General features: G+C 34.3%; 1 protein-coding gene across 1 annotated transcript in view; it reads left to right on the plus strand.

The window, feature by feature from the left end:
* Window positions 1–20,975, plus strand: part of mub (poly(rC)-binding protein mub) — a 127,624-nt gene that overhangs the window by 23,883 nt on the left and 82,766 nt on the right. The window contains exon 3 of the mRNA XM_069053239.1: window positions 11,026–11,085. The gene's annotated coding sequence lies outside the window, so the exon portion shown is untranslated. The remainder of the gene's footprint in view (window positions 1–11,025; window positions 11,086–20,975) is intronic.

Raw genomic sequence — 20,975 nt, forward strand, 5'->3', positions numbered from 1 at the left:
GTTGTTTTAAATATTTTTTTAAAAATTAGAAAATCACTTCTGAATCAAAATTTAAAAAAATCAAGTTAATTTAGCAAATATATACTTGTAGAGATCATCAACTTGCTTTAAGAAATCAGCAAGCTCTTTAAAAATCATTTTAAAAAATCGATCGTTAAAATAACGATCGCTAAATCATAACAATGTGTAAATGGATTCGCACAGATTGTATCGTTTGCAGCCTTTGTTAGCGAGTCTTTTAGAGAATTTCAGAGTGCTTCTACTGTTGTAGCTTTGTTCGCCTGCAGCTGGCCAATTTGTCTTGAATTCTGCCGAAAATTTGTCTCTTGTACTTTTTTTCTGTAGACTTTCTACATTGAAGTTGACTCTTTTCTTCCATAAATCGTGCTTTTTGTTCTTACTTAGTTTTATTCTTATTTTTGCTTTGACCAATATGTCCATTCTCCATTGATTCCATTTATTTTGTGCGAGCATATGGTCTATTTGATTCTTGTATCTACCTCCTGGTGCTGTGACTGCTATGGCTAGTTGTAGCAAATGTATGTGCATTAAAGATACTTTTATAATATTAAAAATAAAATAGCCTAAAGAAATGTAAAGTTTGTCGTATCATGTATGATTTAAAGATTTTTGGGCAATATGTTAGCGTATTTTTTGAAAAAATATCCGAAGGCAGTTGGTATTTTCATGTAATATCTTTTCGATTACCTACACTCGCACACAGTGGCATTAACAGTTGAGGCAAATGTACATTGCCCCGGTCATTGACAAGTGAATACAAGCAGCTGACGGGATACCTACTTCTCTGATTGGTGGTTCGGAATTGCCACTTGACAACGTGGTACGGATGGTCGTCGGCCGATTACACACAACAGGAATTAGAAGATTTAATAAAGTGATAAGAAGTTTTAATAAAGTGATTCCATATTTAGCGCGCGCCTGGGAGCCCTGTGCGAAGGGCGGATACACATTAAAAATTCTGAAACCTACATAATCTGGAATTTATGTAGAAAATCTTTTAATGTTCACTTTATAGCGCCTCATAATAGGAGAATTAGCAGGCTTGCATTATATTAATCTTTATTATGCCAGGCAAGCAATTTGGGAGCAACTTTACATCCTTCAAGATTTCCATAGGCGGCTGTGCATCACAACTTCCAAGATTAACGAAGTCGCCGTTAAGCATGTGGACGAACTCGCACCGCAACGGGAAAAAAAGGAAGACAGGAAACTACCAGGAACGATCCTGACTTCATTTAAAACAGGAAATCACCACCTCGAATTAACGTAGTGCTTGAACTTGCGGCAAAAGCGCCGTACGGTTCTTGTAAAACTGAAAGCGTAGTCGGCGATGGACGATAATTAATTGAATTGGGTGTGCAAGAGAGAAGGACTAATGGCGTCTCGCAGTCTGCCGGTCGTGTGTTGAATTATGCATCTGATAAACGTCAGGGTTAATTTCAATCACACATTTATGGAAGAGATGGACGGTACATTTTTCATATAAACACTTTTTAAATTTTAAACTCGGATCGAAATAGAACCGAGGGTTAAATTTTCCGAGTGTCACCCTTCTTCCAATGGAATTATTCAACGGTCTGCAAATTTCGCAGAACAAACAACGAGCACAATATTTGACTCGAAAAATAATGGAGGCGGTTAGGCAATTAAATGTGCGCCTCCGACGCAATTTTTTTTCGTGTTGGGCTGTTCCTTATATCTTCACCCCAAATGGCAAAAAGTAACGTTAAAAAAAGCGTGTCGTAACTATTCCCTTCCGTGATTAATTAACCATAAAAAGTAAATTAGCGAAAAGTTACTTAGGTAATCTCGTACTAGGTATTATAACGAGCTCCACAGGAAGTTCGTAAATATTTGCTTTTACATCATTTAAAGCTTTAATAGAGAAGTTTTGAATGAAAGCGATGCTTTTATTCGCGTTTTTAAATTCATTCCATACAAAAACGTACATGAAAATAAATCATTAAAAGTTAATTTTGAAGTAACATTTAAAATGGGAAAACGTTACAAAACATCACCTGGGCGCTGTAGCAATTTTTCAGACGTCTTAAAACAGGTTTTTTAAACGTCACATTCGCTTGATCGATTGATTTTTTCAAAAAATAAGAAGAAAACTTTCTCGTAAATGATGGAACTTGCAAGAAATCCTGCAATTTACGAGGTAAAAACTTATTTTCCTAACAAATTTACTTTAATTATTTTGCTATTAATATTATTAGTACATACTTGGCTTCCATTAAAGTCAACCCTTTATTTTAACTGCATTATCATTTCTATAATCTATTCCATCTTTAAAAAAACGATAGGTTGCCATGCTTTTATTTTGTTAAATTGGCAGTACTGAGGAAAGTAGTAGTTATATTTCATTTCATTTTGGTTGTAAATCTTTTGTAACTAAATTTGAAGTGCTATGTTGCAAGATGATTCTAAAACAAAAAGTAAATAAAGTTATCAATAAATGTCATTTTGACGTTTTTCCAATTTATTTTAAATTAAGCAACACGAAGTAATAATTTAAAGGGTTTACTACAAGTGCATAATGCCAAAAGTTGTGTTTGTCGAGACAAAACTTTGTGTGTTGAAGGGCTAGACACATTTTAAACGAGATAGGCCCGGTCTAATGATGCGATTATTAACAAATGGATATCTTCAATGTGAGAACAATGAATTTGTATTCGGTAAAATCCTGAACTGTATAATTAATTTATAGGTGGGAAGATCTGTTATATATTGCATAATTACAAAAAAGGGTCTGGAGGATACTAGAACTACAAAAAGAGGAAAATCAGAAAAGTGGAACCATTTTTTAAAAGAGATCTGAACGAAATTATTCGTGGGTTAAACATTAGAAGATGATGATGAAGCTAATGATGAAGATAGTTCTGAAGATGAAATAATGGGGGAGGTTAAAATGTAGATGTCTTTTAAAAAAAAGTGATTCCATTTTGGAGAACTTATTCGTTTTCTGCTTGTTAAACTAAAGCAAGCGTTCTTGAAACTTATTCAACGACTAAAGTCTCCACCAGGTGTTTACATTTTGGTTTGTCTTTTTTTTCAATTGCTATTTTTAATAAAAAATGCTGGGTTCTCTATTAATCTCTTGTAATACAGTTTCAATCGATTCGCAAAAAAGCGGAACATAAGTATGGCAACACTGTGCCTTCGAAATTTTCAAAATTCCTATACGTAGTGTATTTTTATTTTGTTTTATTTTTTATTGACTCTCATAATTATGTCCAACACTTCTACGATATTACTAAAACATCATTCTCTTATTTGTATACGTATTTTGTGATTTCACCGTAAGATAAATAAACGAAGTTATTTAGTCACTAAATGTGGTCAGTAAATAACTGGAACAAGTTTAATAGTATATTATGCACCGAGGGAGTGAAGTGGATGATTTTTACCCGAGGTGCGGTTTGTAGCCCAAAGGCATAGCCCGAGGGTTCTACAAAGCACTGAGGATAAAAATCATTCCCGAGGTTCATATACTTACATACTATTTTTTGCACGACCCAACGATTTTAATTGACAATTTAATTCATACACTAAAAATCCCATAAGCAGCGGTGTTTTTGTCATTATGACAGCGAAAAAAGTTTGCCCTAACTTTTCCAGCGACAAAACGGAACCTAACTTTTGAAAGCGTCTGATTCTAGTAGGTCTGCATCATAGTGATTTACGTATTCATTAAATTGTCTTACCGAATTACACTCAAGCTTTTTTTGTGTGTCGAAGTAAACTTGACATTTATAATTCGAGTTTTGTTGTCTAGCAATTAAACTCAAAAAACTGCCAGAAAAAATTACTCGTCCTACGGACTCGTAATTTTTCCAGAGGCAGTTTTTTTCGTTAAATTGCCAGGCAACAAAATTCTCATTGAAATGTCAACTTTACTTCGACAAGAAAAAGCTCTCGTATAATTATAAGTGAAAAAAGCCGATAATTTGTAAATTATCACTTACTGTTAAGCTAAATTTAAGTGTCATGTTGACAGTTAAAAATAATTTTTAACCTTTACAGCTTTTTCAATTAAAATTTTTGGATGGTGCAAATAATAGTATCTGTGCCTCGGGACTGCAAGATTGTTACCGTCGGTGCTTTGTAGGACCCTTGGGCTTCGCCTTCGGGCTACAAACTGCACCTCGAGTAAAAAAACAAATTAATTTGAAATAAATATGTATCATAAAAGGTTGAATTGGCTATGGTTTTTTGCCCAAGGGGAAAAAAGATGACTAAAAGCTTGAGTTGGCTATGGTTTTGTTCCCAAGGGGAAAAAAGACCCGGTTTACTCCATACAATCAGGGAGTAAAGTTGCTCATTATACAGGGTGTCTCAGCTAAGATTTTCGAGCCTAATAACTCAGTTATTTTCCAGAGGATTTTTGTGAAATTTAAAATGCAGATAATTTAGGCGGTGAAGAATAAAATCCCATTAATCCAATCACCCAAGTCTTAAAAACGTAATTTTTACATGCCTTTTTCAAATGTTGAATCAATTAAGATTTATATAAAAAATTGATCGTCAATAAAAAATGCTGTAGGGAAAATCTCGTCCTTGAAAGACGTCTGGTTTGCAAGAAAAAAGCAAAAAACTGTGTTAAACGTGGCTGCAAATGCAAAAACGTAGACGCGTATGAAACAAACGCGCACTATCGCCGAATTTTGGTCACCTCTTTTCGCACAAATGCAGGTGACATATTAGACGTTTATCTTGCTAACCTTACAAACACTTACGAAGTTAAAGACAACATTTGGACGTAATTTATTATACTGGATGCTTTAATTCTTCCATAAAGGAGTAAAACACGATCGGGATATTTTAGCAAGGTAATTTAGTTCACGTACGCTTCCTGTGTCTTCACATAAATTCTCTTAACCTTACATTTTGTAAAGCATACATTTGGATAGTGTTCCACGAGAAAACGAACTGTGTCATTGAAGTGCTTACGACACTCTCCATAGGCAAAATTTTTTTCCTTTTTCAACAATATTGAAATTTATGCCGCTGTAGTCTATTTTTGGAGTACATATTTTCAATAAATTTTCACAATTTGACGTTTCTAATAAAGGGCGCCCAATTTTGACAGACTTTAAAGGGTGTTCAAAATGTTGCTTGGCAATTAATCATCAATTGTTTCAAAAGGTAACTGCTCAAATACCTTCAAATTTTACATTAAATTTTTAACGACAAAATCTAATCTCTTCGTTGAATCAGACAAGTGATTTACTTAATTGTTTGTGTAGACCCTTATTTTTTAATGTTTAACAACCTAATAATAATCGCCCATAATTTTCGATGAAGGAAACATGTGTTAAAATTACATTTTTTAAATTGAGGTAATTTTATTATTATTAATTGAACCTTCAAGGTCTAAAATATCTGTATTTTAAATTTCATAAAAATCCGTTGGCAAATAACCGAGATATTAGGCTCGAAAGTCTTAGCTGAGACACTCTGTATACAAGTTGTGCTAAAAATAACTCTAATGTGGCATGAACACACACAATAGTGTCAATTGTGTGAACGGCGGTGTGTAATCACTGTAATCAGTAATCACTTATTCACATAGTTTTGATCATTTTCATATGGAGCGGCAACCATAAATTTTACATTCAGTTTTTCCGCCAACTTGGACTACAATAATTTACAATGACCTACCAGAGCTACAATCTTTCTTCTTTCCGCCTGTAAGAGTATCAAAATTCTGTGTAAAAACCGTGTTCGAGTCCTTAAATGTTACAAACTCAACCTTCATCTAAGAGATTTTCCATTGTACATACGGTTATTTAATTAAAATATGCAACATTAATGTTACTTAAAATCCTCTCATCAGCTTAGAAGCAACACGAAAGAGCTTTTCAACTTCTCCTCGAAGGTACTGTTACATTTTAAAAAAATGCAAGTTTTGTCAATGTTCGATCATCGTACGCACGACGTTTTCCGCCAAAAATAATAATAACCCGAATTGAGAGGGGCGAAACTATAAAAGACAGGAGAGAGTGCGGGAAATGGCTTTTTGTCTTTGGTCAGGGAGGTCAGATCGGTGCGGGACTGTGAAAGGGGCTGAAACGGCGAGTGGTTGAACGGCGAGAAAAAGGGTGTGGAGACGTCGAGGGTCCGAAGAGGGTGAGGCTGGAAGAAGAGTCCAGGAAGTCCAAACCCAGACGCCGAGGAGCGGATTTGCGGATCCCCGACGGAAGGTTCGTGAAGAACCAAACGCCGGAGTGCGGAGTCAAATTCCACGCCCGGATTTCGTCGTCCACCGTGGGCCGAGGAAGTCCCCAAGGAACGTCCAGGTCTCCAGAGACGTCGACCGCCCCGTGACCATCAAGGCCAGGGTGATAGAAAAAAATTTTTGTTTTCGCGAAGCCAGCGCGTCGTTTCAGGCAGAACGTTTTTTTTTTGTTCGGGTTGAGTAATCGGTCTGCTGGTGACCTCGGGGGCAAACGCCCGGTCAGGCCGATAACAGTTTTTTTTTGTAAGAGTTCTTGTTTATTTAATTTCATTATCTTTTGTGTCCTCGTCCGCCGCGCGACTTCCTTTTCTATTTTGAATTTAACTTTTTTTTTGGGAAACGAGGTGAAGCCCGAGGGAACAGTCCCGCCGATCGTGGGCGGCGTAGAAGAATACCGTCGAGGACGATATCGGGCTTCACTTTCGGCTCTCCCTGTTTTTTTTTTTGAGAGTTTCCCTTTTTTTTGTCGCGGCGATGGCACAACCCTTCATTTTTGTACATAATTATTGAGTGTGAGAAACGTTTTTATTATCAAATAATCAGATTTTTACGTGTGCAGAGCGGGGTGAAAATATATTCATTTCGTTTAAACCACTCGGAGTATTTTGGGAAAATTTCACCATCAGGGAAAATAAATAACGTAACAATAATTATATAATATGTAGGTACTACCTTTTATTATGAAAGGAAATTCGAGAAAAAAATCCAAATGTCAGAGCATTCACATTGGCTTTCAACTTTCTTCCATTTGGAATCGTTTGGTCTAAACCATGTCTCCTCTTCACCTTCCTCTATACTATATTTACTTTGCTGTCATTGGACGACACTTGGAAGCTCGAAGGGCCCCACTCACGTTGAAATCTGTATCGATACGTGGATAAAGTATCAATATCAGTTGGGATTACGCTACGTAACAGAAATATTTTTGACAAAATTCCAACTAAAAGAAATTAAAAGTGAGGATGGAATTTTAGGTAAATTAATCATCATCCCAACTGTGTTTGTGTATTTTAAAAATAACTCTTTCGTTCTGTTTAAGTATTGGTAGCATTATACATTTTTTAAATGGTCTCTTAGACTGCAATTTGCCTACTTCTACTCGTATTACACGAATTGCGAAAGAAACATTTCGGTTTTGCATTTTGAAGTGAACTGATGTTCCATGTACACGCACGTGCTGATATTTGATATACTTCGTCCAGCGAGAGATTGGGAGATTTTAAATTGTATTAAATTAACCCAACACTACAAAATGCATTAGAATACATTAATTACAGCATAATTTCAGGGCAAAAATGTTACTGCTTGAAGAATATATTTCAAATTTTATGTGCGTATGTAGAATTTAGTGATTTTTATGTCAACCAATCTCTGCTGGACAAACTTTACAAATCTCATAATCAGATGCATGCACTGCATCTATCGACACAGATCTAAACGTGAGTGGGGCCTTTACTCATTTCATTTAGAGTTACACAAACTTTATGTTTTCGTAAAACGGTAACGCTTCCAACATTTTACTTGAATATTTTGTAACATTGTGTTGGCCGTTGTTGCACACATGATCTCTGTGTGACTCAACAGATTCAGTAATCTCAGTATATACAGGATGTCTCAGCTAAGACTTTCGACCCTAATATCTCGGTTATTTTCCAAAAAATTTTTGCGAAATTTAAAATGGAGATATTTTAGACGGTGAAGAGTAAAATCCCATTAACGCAATAACCCAACTCTTAAAAACGTAATTTTTACATGCCTTTTTAGTGTTGAATCACTTAAGATTTATATCAAAAAATTGATCGTCAATAAAAAATGCTGTAAGGAGAAACTCGTCCTTGAAAGACGTCTGGTTTGCAAGAAAAAAGAAAAAAAACTGTGTTAAACGTGGCTGCAAATGCAAAAACGTAGACGCGTATAAAACAAACACGCACTATCGCCGAATTTTGGTCACCCCTCTTCGCTGGTGACATTTTTGACGTTTATCATTCTAACTTCAAACACTTACAAAGTTAAAGACAACATTTGGACGTAATTTATTATACTGAATGCTTTAATTCTTCCATAAAGGACTAAAACACGATTGGGATATTTTACCAAGGTAATTTAGTTCACGTACTATGACGGCCAAAAAATTTAGCCGTCATTTTCTGTCATTTCAAAAAAAAAAAAATTGTAGTTCATACTTTATTGTCTTGATTATGATTGGTATTTTTTGGTTGGTAAATTTCAAAACTCGATATTATTTTGTCATTGTCTACTACACAGAACGTTTACCTCAGGTTATTTATGTACGACTGCTCTAATTTTGTTCATTCATGTCGGATTTGTGGAATATCTGAGCTTTAAACAGTTTAAATTGATTGGCAGAATAACAATATGCATGTCAAAATGACAAGAATCGTCGAAAGTGGAGTTACTGTTCCTAAACGTTAATTTACACTTTACGTGAATGTCAAGATAGTGACGGCTAAAATTTTTTGGTCGCCATAGTACGCTTCCTGTGGCTTCAAATAAATTGACGACTCTCTGAACCTTAAATTTTGTAAAGCCTACATTTGGATAGTGTTCCACGAGAAAACGAACTGTGTCATTGAGGTTCTTACGACACTCTCCCTAGGCAAAAATTGTTTCCTTTTTCAACAATAAATTTCTGCCATTGTAGTCTATTTTTAGAGTATTTTCAATAAGTTTACTCAATTTGACTTTTCTAATAAAGCTAATAAAGCACTTTTGACAGATTTTAAGGGGTGTACAAAATGTTGCTTGGCAACTTTTTATCAATAATTGTTTTAAAAAGTGTAACTGCTCAAATACCTTCAAAATTTAGATTAAATTTTTGACAACAAAATTTAGATTAAATTTTTGACAACAAAATTTAACCTTTTCGTTGAATCAGACAAGTGATTTAGTTAATTGCTTTTATACACATCTACAGGGTTATTCTAAATGATTGTAGTCGAAGTAGGCGTGAAAACTGAATGTAAAATTTATGGTTGCCGCTCCACATAAAAAAACATCAAAATGATGTGAAAATATTGAGTTGTTTTGCACCCAATTTAACTCCCGTGTGTGAACGGTGTGTACTCACTTATTCGGATTCAATCGTTAATTTAACAAAAATAAATAAAATCCTCATCACCGCAATTTTCACCTAAAAAATGACAGTGACAACGACAAAACTGACAGTTCACATGAAAGCGGCACAAATGTAATAACATGGGCATGGCCTACTTCGACTACAATCATTTAGAATAACACTGTATTTCTTAATGTTTAACAATCTAATAATAATTGCGCTTAATTTTCAATAAAGGAAACATGTGTTAAAATGACATTTTTTAACTTAAGGTAATTTTATTACATATTAATAATTGAACCTTCACCTCTAAAATATGTATCTGTATTTTAAATTTCATAAAAATCCGTTGGCAAATAACCGAGATATTAGGCTCGAAAATCTTAGCTGAGACACCTGTATATAAATCCAACCCGTCTCTACATCGTCTCAGAATATTTTCGTTTCTGGTGGCGTAGATGCGGTGCTCTTTGATTTCTTTAAGAAGCCTGTTATACAAACTCTGAATAAGCCAAAAATGCTTAATTTTCCTTGTTATTTCGTTAAATTAAGAATGAGATAACTAAGATAACTTCCCATCTTATCTCAACTTATCATCATTCATAACCTTACGAGATTATATTTGCATTTTAATGCTTTTTTACACTAGGTATAGGTGATAAACTAATATTTCTTAAGAGAACAGTTGCCTAATCTACAACGTGTAACATTTACTTTTATTTCTAATACTTTTATCATTCTTTCATTTTATTTTTGATATCTATACCCTGCTATGACGTTACAAATTTAGAACTTAATTTAAATTTAGTGATCTCTTTCAACAGTACCTACTGATTATATTATTAACAGGTATTTAATAACTGCTACACTAATGTTACAATTAGTTCATGGTAGTCGTTGGATTTATTCAATTAGGTACATATTATGATTTTGAATCACCCAATACTATTTTTTGCACGATCCAAAAATTGTAATTGAAAAAAGCTGAAAGGTTAAAAATTATTTGTAACAGTCAACATGACACTTAAACTTAACCTAACAGTTAAAAATAATTTTTCAAATTTTCGGCTTTTTTCAATTAAAATCGTTGGATCGTACAAAAAGTGGTATATGCACCTCAGGAGTGAATGATTTTTACCCTCAGTGCTTTGTAGAACCCTCGGGCTACGCCTTCGGGCTACAAACTGCACCTCCGGTAAAAATCATACACTTCACTCCCTCGGTGCATAATCTACTACTTATAAACAATATATTAATCCAATATTCGGTAATAACACAATGATCACCATGGAGATATCATACAATAGAAGTTCAAAGTTCATTACATTTAATTTATCTGTAAATATAATTAAATATAATTAGATATTCTATTCACAGAACAATGACCACCATGGGCCATCATGCAAAACAAATTTATTTAGTATTTAAAAAGAATTAACCTGTATCAGAAGAATGCAGCTCACACTGAACATTTCTACTGCAACTAGTATTCTCTGTCTTTTAAACTGCATCAGGTTCTTCTGTAATAATTGAAATTATGTATAGTAGTTGTTCGCTGTTAATGCACTCTGTCTAGTGGTTCTGATTTGCTATCCGAATAAATAAAATATGTGTCTTTTGCTGCTTTACTCTAGCCAAGAAGACTGCATTAAAGTTTCCTCTTATATACATTTTTTTTTATTTTCAGATCACAAACCGCTGAATACTTCCAGTAATCCAGAATTTGCAACCGCTAATCACTTTTAAGGTGAGTTTTGTTGGCTTTCTGAATTTGGAAAATTCTTGTAAAGTTTAGCAATTTATGTTGCACATGCTCCTCCAAGCAACAATCGTCGTACCATATTATAAAAGTTTAATGAAGAGGGGAAACATCCTGATCGTCTTTAGAGTATACCTAAACTCGATAAAACTTTTGATCGATTCGGGTGTACGGAATGGAAGGAACTCGTGAGAATTTATAAATTTTTTAAAAACCACGAAAATAATATGTATAAAACTCGGCAAAATATCACAATGAAGATATATTTTTGTTGACGTAAACAATCCACCCTGATATACATATTTATATAAATACTACCCACGAGGACACAAATTTTGCTTCTAGAAGTCTGAATTTATGCCACCATAAAATCTGCAAGAACTCGCATAAATTGCGTTCTAGATAAAATCTCGAGCTTGGGGATGATGGCAGATTTTTCATCCCCATTAAACGACACGTCGTCGAACTATCCATTTTCAATTAACATGATGCTTTAACCCATCAACACTTCAATCAATTGATTGTTTAATTTAAACTAACTAAAGGTACATTGTTTGGGCAAAATTTAATCACTCAGCATAATGGGCTTGATTGAATTTTCAAGCTTTGAGACAGATATTCAGGAAACTATTTTGCTTCCACAGAGCCTGACACGACCCAAATTATAGATAACAAAACTATTAATTAATTTAATGTTTGCGAAAAGTGTTAATGAATATCGTTAAAGTTTGTCGGTCGAAATCGAAACCGGGATTCCTCAGATATCAAGTATTCAAGTCAAGGGATGTACGGTTTGTGAACACATTCATTCGTGCCTGGGGTTCCACAACGCCCTGTATCAGCTGGGTTGTACAAACTCCAACTCTAGTAAAACAACTTCTGAAGTTAAGATAATGTTATTTCTAAGATGACGTCAAAGAACGTCTCAAAAATTTTGACAAAGCAAGCCCCGAAGACTTATCCTCCCTGTTTAACAAACACCAGGAGAATTCTGACATATTCGTAATTTATGATTTGTAAACTTAACCGTTTTATTGGCCATATAATGTTCAACTGTTTCATTATAATGTACGGTGTCTGCTTATCTAAATATATACCTTCGAGCTTTCATCACTCTCAACTTCTTTATTTAGATTCCGAACATTAAGTGCTATTTCTGCAGACACTAGACGCACTTAAATGCTTAAAATTTGCAATTAAACGTTCGTTAAAAATATACAGAAAAACCAGTATCAACACTCGTTACGCATTTTGACATAATTCCCTTTTAGGAAATTTATAATTGCTCTTTTTGGAAAGAAAATAAATATTTCGAATACTGAAAGGTCACAGCGGTTGTGGTTGTGATATTTCTTATGAGAAACTTAATAACATGCGAAAACTCATTTACAGTAATATGTTTGCAAATGAAAATCTATCGGTTAACTTGGAAATGTATATGGAACAAATCGATTCTGCTGGCTTTACAGCAGCGCAAGAGATTTCATTAAAACACATTAAAATATCAGAGGTTAGGACTCGGAATACGTTTATCTCAGGACTAGACCACAGCCGGTCCATTTACAGGATCTCACTGCAGAAGTAAACCGACCATGCAGGTTTCAGTTCGGCTGAAATTGTTGGTGAAATATTAATAGCAAGAAGAATAGTACATTCTTCAATGAGCGTATAATGATGGCTATTATTCAAGAGGATGAAAATTCCAATACGAGCCATAGGCGAGTGGTGGAATCATCCGAGTGAATACTGGTTATTATACGCGAGTTGAAGACTATACTTTCTCCACGACTATACCAAGAATAAACAATCTTTGAAAATTGAATTTAATTTGATTTTTACTATTTGACAATTAAAATTGTGCCTCGTTTAGCGGTTGCTACACGATGCGCGACTTATTGTTTACAAACTCATCCAATTGATTCGATGATAGAATGAAAATACGAGAGATGTAATTTGCTGGCAGCCATGGGTTTCAGTACATATGTATATTCTAACACGGATTAATAATAATTAAATATCGAAAGACACAAATCGAACAAAATTTTCAGCACGCAGGCAAGCATCGAATTCCAAGCAATTTCATTAAACGGAAAGCAAAGCCATTAATGCATTCGAAAATACGTTTCAGAAACCGCGATCGTTAGCTGCAGTGCAAATTACTCCGATTTTCCCAGCTTTTCTTAATTTGCATTAAAAGTATTGAACTGGAACAATTTTCGTTGGTTCGATTTAATCTGTGCGGTTTCCGGAAACTCTATGCGACAAAATTTTAACATGATGTTTTTTTAAACTATTTTTCAAATTTCTTTTACTTGCTACATTGTTTATAAGTGACAGTTTACCTGCAGTTAAATATACATCATAATAATAGACATTTATTTCATGCTTCAGTATACAAGACATTTGCATACGTGAACAAACTATACAGAGTGATCAACAAAAAAACAAATCAAGAGTGCTACCTCACCTGGGATAATTGTTGCTTAGAATTACAGGAAACGTCCGTAAACTTTGCCGAAATGGAAAACTTTTTTTCAAAGTTAACATCAAAACCGTTTCTTTAAAACTGACGTTTCTTTGACATTTCCGCGAACAATCTACTTACCAGTGGCATCGGGTTTGGGCAATAAAGGTGGTAAATTACCCATTCTTACGAGTGTAATATGTTGCTATGTTGCTCTTGTTTATTTCATAACTCTCCATTATCAGATAATAATAGAATGCACAATTATAATTCCAGCGTTTGAAACCACAAATCGTCTACGCCCATGCAATTGAAAGCTTATTTACAATAATTTGCAACGCCTGCTCTGATTTATTTTCATTTTGATCACTTTGTGTGAATAAAAATGTTTCTTCAGATCTGGCTGAAGTACAAGTAGAACGTATAAAACACATTAGACGAGAAATATGATAATTATGTGGAGTATTCAGCTCATTAAAATTTGGACAATGAAAATGCTCTATTTTTTTAAATTTAAAATTATCTATATCTAATTTGTTTGACACTTTTTTGACATGTCAGTGAAATCAAAGATTTGATAGCATTTATTTGAGGAAAACAGATTATTATTAACAATATTAATTAAATATGAATTGATATCTTGGTTATAACTTTAATTTGGCCTGAATTTAAGTTGCAGCGATCATTCGGTAAATACTCACATCGAATTGCCCTCGTGATTGAGAAATTCCAGATAATTCTGTTAGTGACCCACTCGTGTTTACTGTTATACTTTGTCCGGCGAGATATTGGGAGATTTTAAATTGTATTAAATTAACCCAACACTAAAAAATGCACTAGAATACATTAATTAGAGCATAATTTCAGGGCAAAAATGTTACTGCTTGAAGGATATATTTCAAATTTTATGTGCGCTAGGTAGAATTTAGTGTTTTTTGTGTCAACCAATCTCTCGCTGAACAAACTTTACAACGGCAGACACTGGTGATCATCAACACAAAATTATCGGGGATTTCTCAATCACTAGGGCAATTATACCTGAAAACTTTCCATAATTTTCACGAAACTAATATTTCTTAGCGACGTCTTCAATTAGTTTGTATTCCGTCCTATCAACATTATTTTTTTTTTCTGTTTAACTTCTAATTTAGCATTAAAGTAAAAATGAAAAATACGTTATTGGTGCTTTTTTGTTGACATACATACCGGGTCATTATAAATTATTGTACCATCGTAGGTGGCTGTGCGCTATGCTACGTCCACTAGTTGTTACAAAAATTATAATGACTCCGTATAAATGTTTATGTAGATATAAATTTTTCAGTTTATGATTTACAAAATTTTTTAATTTTTTACTTAAGAATAATTTAGAATCATAAATAATAAAATACGGCGGTGTCATTACTATGAAAGCACCACCATTATTCGATCAATCAAGTTAAGCAGTGTTCACGCTGTCACTGTTTGGATGGGTGACGTGTTGTGCTAAAAGTAGGCGAATAGTAAAATAAATGATAATATGAAAAATACTCCTTTCCAAGAGATTTCATTATTTTATAGAAATATCCGGAATGATAAATAAACCCGGCCTCGATGCCGTCCCTACATTTCTTACAAGTTTACGTACTATTAGCCATCTTCTCTTTCATCGCGTCGTTTTCTCTTTACTCTTTATTACCTCTGGTTTTCCTTAAGTATACTTTATCATTCGTAACGTTATAATCTTTTTTAATGTTCATCTTTAACATAACAAACTACACTTCTTCCGACTCTACATCATTTATTTTTTAGCTAAACCATTTTCAAAAAGAGTGCTAATATAAGTCCAAATGTATATCAATTCTTCTTGCCGTGTAATACTTACAAACAAAAGGGAAATTCAAAAGTCCAAGAACTTTTAAACAATTTTATTTCTCACTATAGAGACATTTAACGCACATTTTGAATGTGCCGCTAGCCTCGTAACAGATTAGCATCGGAGTATCGCAGATAGGTGGCGGTACAGGCGGTAGACTCTATAATAATCTTAAATAAAGTCACTGTAGTTTTTACTGCGGGAAATTTGTCAACGGTCGTGTAGGAATGTATGTATAAAGCGGCACACCTAAAATTAATGGCCCAGCCAACTACGATGTTAGAAACATTTATAATAACCCTGTATTATTATTGACATAAATGTATTGATATTATTGATATGTTAAAAAAATATTTTCTTTTTTAAAAGGACACTCTTTTAAATTTGAAAATAAATATATACATACTGAACTCAATTTTGAAGGAGGTCCTGAACACTTGTGACTCACTTCATGCTTTAGTGTTTTAACTCTGAATCAAAGTGATGAACCCATTTATCAACCGTTGTAACAATTACCTATTTAGCAAGCAACTTTTTGAAGTCTACAATAAAAAATAAATTTTACTGGGGCTAGGATATCGTTAAATATCATGTCGTAACCAAAATCAGTATTTTCTTCTGTCTTAACACGATCCAGCGCATGTAGATTTTCACGAATTCTCTCTGGAGCATTTTCTGAACCACCATTTTCTGAGGTCGCTTGAGACTAAAATTATAGAAAGAATAATTGACAGGTTCATTGCTGGGGTTAAAAAGAAGAGTCAACCAGCTTCATAAAGTTTACTGTCATTAAATAACCAATCATTATAAGTAGCACATTAATGAAGAACAACCCTTGTAGTTACAATAATTGGAGTGAATATCTATGCATTCTTCTATTTCTTTTTCGTTTTTGAAAAACTTTACTGAGTTATCTACAATACTGTTGCGTTACTTTTCCAACTTCCTATCCAAATCCGACATTGTTGTTTTTAAATGATTAAAAAAATACTTCTTTCGACAACATTCTCGGGGATAATATCAATATCTATAACTAGTGTAATGATTATCATCGGTGGTAGCCCGAGTTAAAACCTATGAAAATTGACCGAGTGCGTAACGAGTTCAATTTTCTATAGGTTTTAACGAGTGGTATCATCCTTGATTAATCATAACACGTGTTAATACCTGTTCACGTTGGGAAGAACAGCTGTGGTGCAAATGACTGACCTGTTACTATGACAACTCATATGAAAGTTAATGCCAAATGTGTGCGATTTGCACCACTAATGTTCAATCCAACGTGAACAGATACATATTATATTTGGTGAGAGAATATAATTCACGTGTCACATGGTACATTTTTGATTAATTTCACTGGTTAAAATACAGAAACAAAGACGCAGAACAGGCTATCAAATCGATGATAATTTTATCACCGCATGTTGACTGTCACTTGTTTTTAATGAATAAAATTGGCTACTGTCAAAGTGACAGAAAGTTTTAATGAACGCGTCGAAGTCACAAAATAGTGCTGTTAACCAGAAAACGTTTCAGCCAATAGTCCAGTAGATCACCATCGATGGGGAAATGCTAGCGAGGAAGAGATTCGAAAGTTAATTATGAAGAAAACTTAAAAAAAAAATGTTGTTTTGAGTGTCCTGTAACTGTAATTATTTACTGTCAAATTGGCAGATCGTTTAAAATTTTTGACATTTAAAAAAAAATCATTTTCTGTTAGTGTTCATTATCATTATAATCTCAGATTAATACGTTCATTGACCGCTTGTTGATTTCAATATTAATGAATTATTTTGTCTAAAACATAGTGTATTGATGGATCTCATTAATACACTATTTTTCATTAATCAACGATTTTTCCGATTTTGACGTTTTAATGTATAAACAACGTCGAACATGCATTGTTTGCACTTACCAACACTACAGCAGGTAGTGCAGCAGGAATATTCTATATTTTATAGCTCCATAACTGCACAATTACGAATTCACTTTTTCAAAAGCCGACCTTTTTGGTTATAATTCGGATGTCATATTTTTCAAAGGTAACTAGGTTTTCTTAGCAACCGTGATTTTTATGTGAAATTGAATGTGAATGGAGTTGACGTCTTCTGACACTCTTTGTGGAAAAGCGAATAGAATGTGTTGAAAAATTTAAAAATGGCCTACCCTGAGGACAAAAAAGGATGAAGGTATTTTATAAGGTCTTATCTTTATCAAAAAAGATGAAATTGGTTTTGATTTGGCTTTAATTTGAAATTTTGTCACAAAAAGAAAAAAGTTTGCGGTCAACGAAAATAGTATATTAAAGAACGAGTTTTATAAGGGTTGATTTGGCGCACGAGTTGAACGAGTGCGCCAATGCCCTTATAAAACAAGTTTTTTATGTTATTTTTTAGAATTTGCACCCTTGTTTTAATTTTTAAATAAAAAAATTAAATTTTCGAATTCTAGGGGATTTTGTATTAATTGGTAATTCAAGGTAACGGATGCAACTACATCTGCAACAGATGTTAAAAAGTAGAGTTTGAACATTAATATTGGAAGTTTTTTGGTGTAAATGACAATAATACACTGAAATATTGATAAAAATTTTCTTAGAGATCTATTAAACTACGAGTGCTTTAAGAGAGTCCAAATTGAATACAACAATAGACCTATTAGAGACGCAGATTCTAAAAAAAATTGTTATCAACTCGTTTGTTAATGCGTTAATGGGCGATTAATAATCTCAACTATTAAAGGCACTCACTCGGTACACTCGTTCGTGCTTTAAACAGTTTCGATTATTAATCGCCTTCATTAACAAACTAGTTTATTAAATAACTATTACTGGAATAACGTATTATGATAATTTGTTGTTATTGCAATATTAAACTGTTTAAAAAAAAACTAAATGCACAAACCTTTGGTGAAATTCTTTATTGTTCAAATGAAAACATTCTGAAAAAGAAGTAAAAATGCAAAATTAATAATGGATATGGCCTCCTTTAAACCGCAAAACTTCCGCACAACGACTCGGCATACTTTCAATTAAATTTCGAATAACTTGAGGAGCCATCTCTTCCCATTCTTCCAGGAGGATTTCTTCAACGTGTTGAAGGTTCCGGAGTGGCTGACGTGCCTTCAATCGCTGCCCAAGTGTCTCCCAGACGTGTTCAATTGCATTGAAATCTGGACTATAGGGGGGCCTATTCATTACCTGAATAGTGTGGGTATTGAAAAAAAATTTACACTACTCTTGCCTGTTCCGTATTATTTGGGTACTTAGTCTGATTCCTGTCATCTCTAGCAGCTCATTTTGAAGCGTTGCGTGGTGGCCCAAAGCCTTATCAAACGGTCTTCTCTCTCGGAAGTTGCCCTTGCACGAGGCGAATCAAGTTGTCTTCTAACAATACCATAAATTTGATACCTTATCCAGACCCTATTTATGGAAGCGCGACTAACATTCAATTCGAGCTACTTGCCGTCTTGAGTGGCCCTTTTCAATTAGCAATCTGAATCTCTGATAGGTACACTCTACGCCTTCGTGGTCTGTCAAGCACATCGCACAGTTGCAACGGCATAAAAGAAGGATAGGCGCATTTATCCCTTTGCAAAATTTGCACTTGGGATTTATGACTTCAATACACCAACTACTGATAAGATAACTTTTTTACTCCACACCTCCACACCTCCACACTGTTTACTAAGTGGACACAAACTTCTATCGGTATCTTTTGTATCAGATTTAAAATTTAACACAATAAAGAAGTGGCTCATTTTTCATTTTGATTAGTGTATGTATCTTCAGATAATGAAATTGAAAGAATAACTGCTTTTCAAATGAAGGATATTATTAATTTGTCTGTTCATATTCTTCCGTCCTGCGTAAATCGGCTTGTCAGAGGGGTCGTCATTTCGCTCACTGCTTTTACATTTTATTTCCCAAATTGTTTTCTTATCCCCCTCTCCAAAGGTACCCTTTCCGGTGCACGCTGTGCCTACTTATCATTTTGTCGTCGGTAAAAGGACCCCGTTTGACGTAAAATTTTCTGGAAGAGATGTTAAATTACTATTAACAACCGAAGTCGGTTGTTGTGCCTACTCCAAGAAGAGACGGAGAGCGTCTCAATTGAAAAGGTAGCACACACACATTCGAACACCATCAGAATCACAAATCGCATTCATGACGTGAAAACCAAAGTATCAAAACTGAATTCCTGTCGGCGTCGTGACGTCACGAATCGTGGTGCAATCAATGCGATAGACAGAGAGACGGCGCGCGCCGTCGTCACGGTAACCAGAGAAGAGAGTGGTTAGCGCGTGTTGCTTGGTTACCTGCGTTCAGGTGAGAACGGACCTGTACCAGATGGGGAAAAAAATAATATACTCGCTCTGGGTACCAAATTCAATTCGACGCCGCTCCTATATGAAAGCTGTCGCGACGTCAGGAAATGTCAATCAGCAGAGGGCGACACGGAGCGAAATAATAATGGAATTTCCAGAAAAACATCTGCAAAACATGAGGGAAATTTATTGAAAATAAGATATCGCCGCCAATTTTCCAGTTCGTCGAGAGATTTTCTCTCCCGGAAAAACGGATACAGTTAGGTTCACCGCTGTCCAAAAATTGCGCAATGAATAAAAGATTGTCACCAAAAATAACGGCACAATGTTCAATTCTGTTTAGTGCGCTAGAATTTTGGTTAATTCTTTTTTTCAAACTTACTTAACTACTGTGGTAGCACTTGGTAACTTCACTTCATTTCAATAATCTTCATCAAAAATAGCCAAGAATGCTTCAAAAGAACATGTTTCTATTATAATTACAGCATGGCAAGACAATAATAAAATATAATACAAAATAGTAATTTATTTTAAGTTTTATAAGACACCATTTTGTCGCACGCGTTTTTTACAGCACGACGAGCACAGTAAGGAGTGCTATAAAGCAAACAAGTGCGACAAAACGGCTTATAAAACGAGTGTAATACGATATTTTTTTCTATTTTGCTCCCCCTTTTGCTAGGAAAATTATATTTGGCAAATGTAAAGGGTTGGTAACACTGATAAATAGACGAACAATTCAAGTTTTGAATTGACAGTGTCAAATAATCACGTGGCCACTACTCACTATCAGTCACTGCCAACATTAAAAATTTAAGTAAATGTTCTTGAAACCGGTATCGATAAGAACTCCTTTTCGAAACCCGTTTGAATGTTATAATGACTGTGTGAATGATTTACAAAACTTATGTTTCCAAATATCGAGTGTTCAATTGAAAAGTTCATCAAGTAGCCTTTGAATTTTTCACAACATTGTGAAGTATGTCTTTGAAGATCAATGACGAAAGTTAGGTTAGGACCACGTTAAGAAGTGACATTTCCCTTACACCAAATACAATTCATTACTTACACCCATTTGCACCGCTTATAGTTAAGTTGTAGTTAACTTTAACTTATAGTTAAACGACAAATTACTTTCCACGGTATGTGTAAGTAGAGCTTAAATGCCTAACTCATAGCGGCAATGGCCCCGAAATTTTTAGGAACCGAAAAGGATAGGTACAGTTGCGGCCG

The sequence above is a fragment of the Tenebrio molitor genome, chromosome 7 (genome assembly GCF_963966145.1).
Source record: "Tenebrio molitor chromosome 7, icTenMoli1.1, whole genome shotgun sequence".
Classification (NCBI taxonomy): Eukaryota; Metazoa; Arthropoda; class Insecta; order Coleoptera; family Tenebrionidae; genus Tenebrio; species Tenebrio molitor.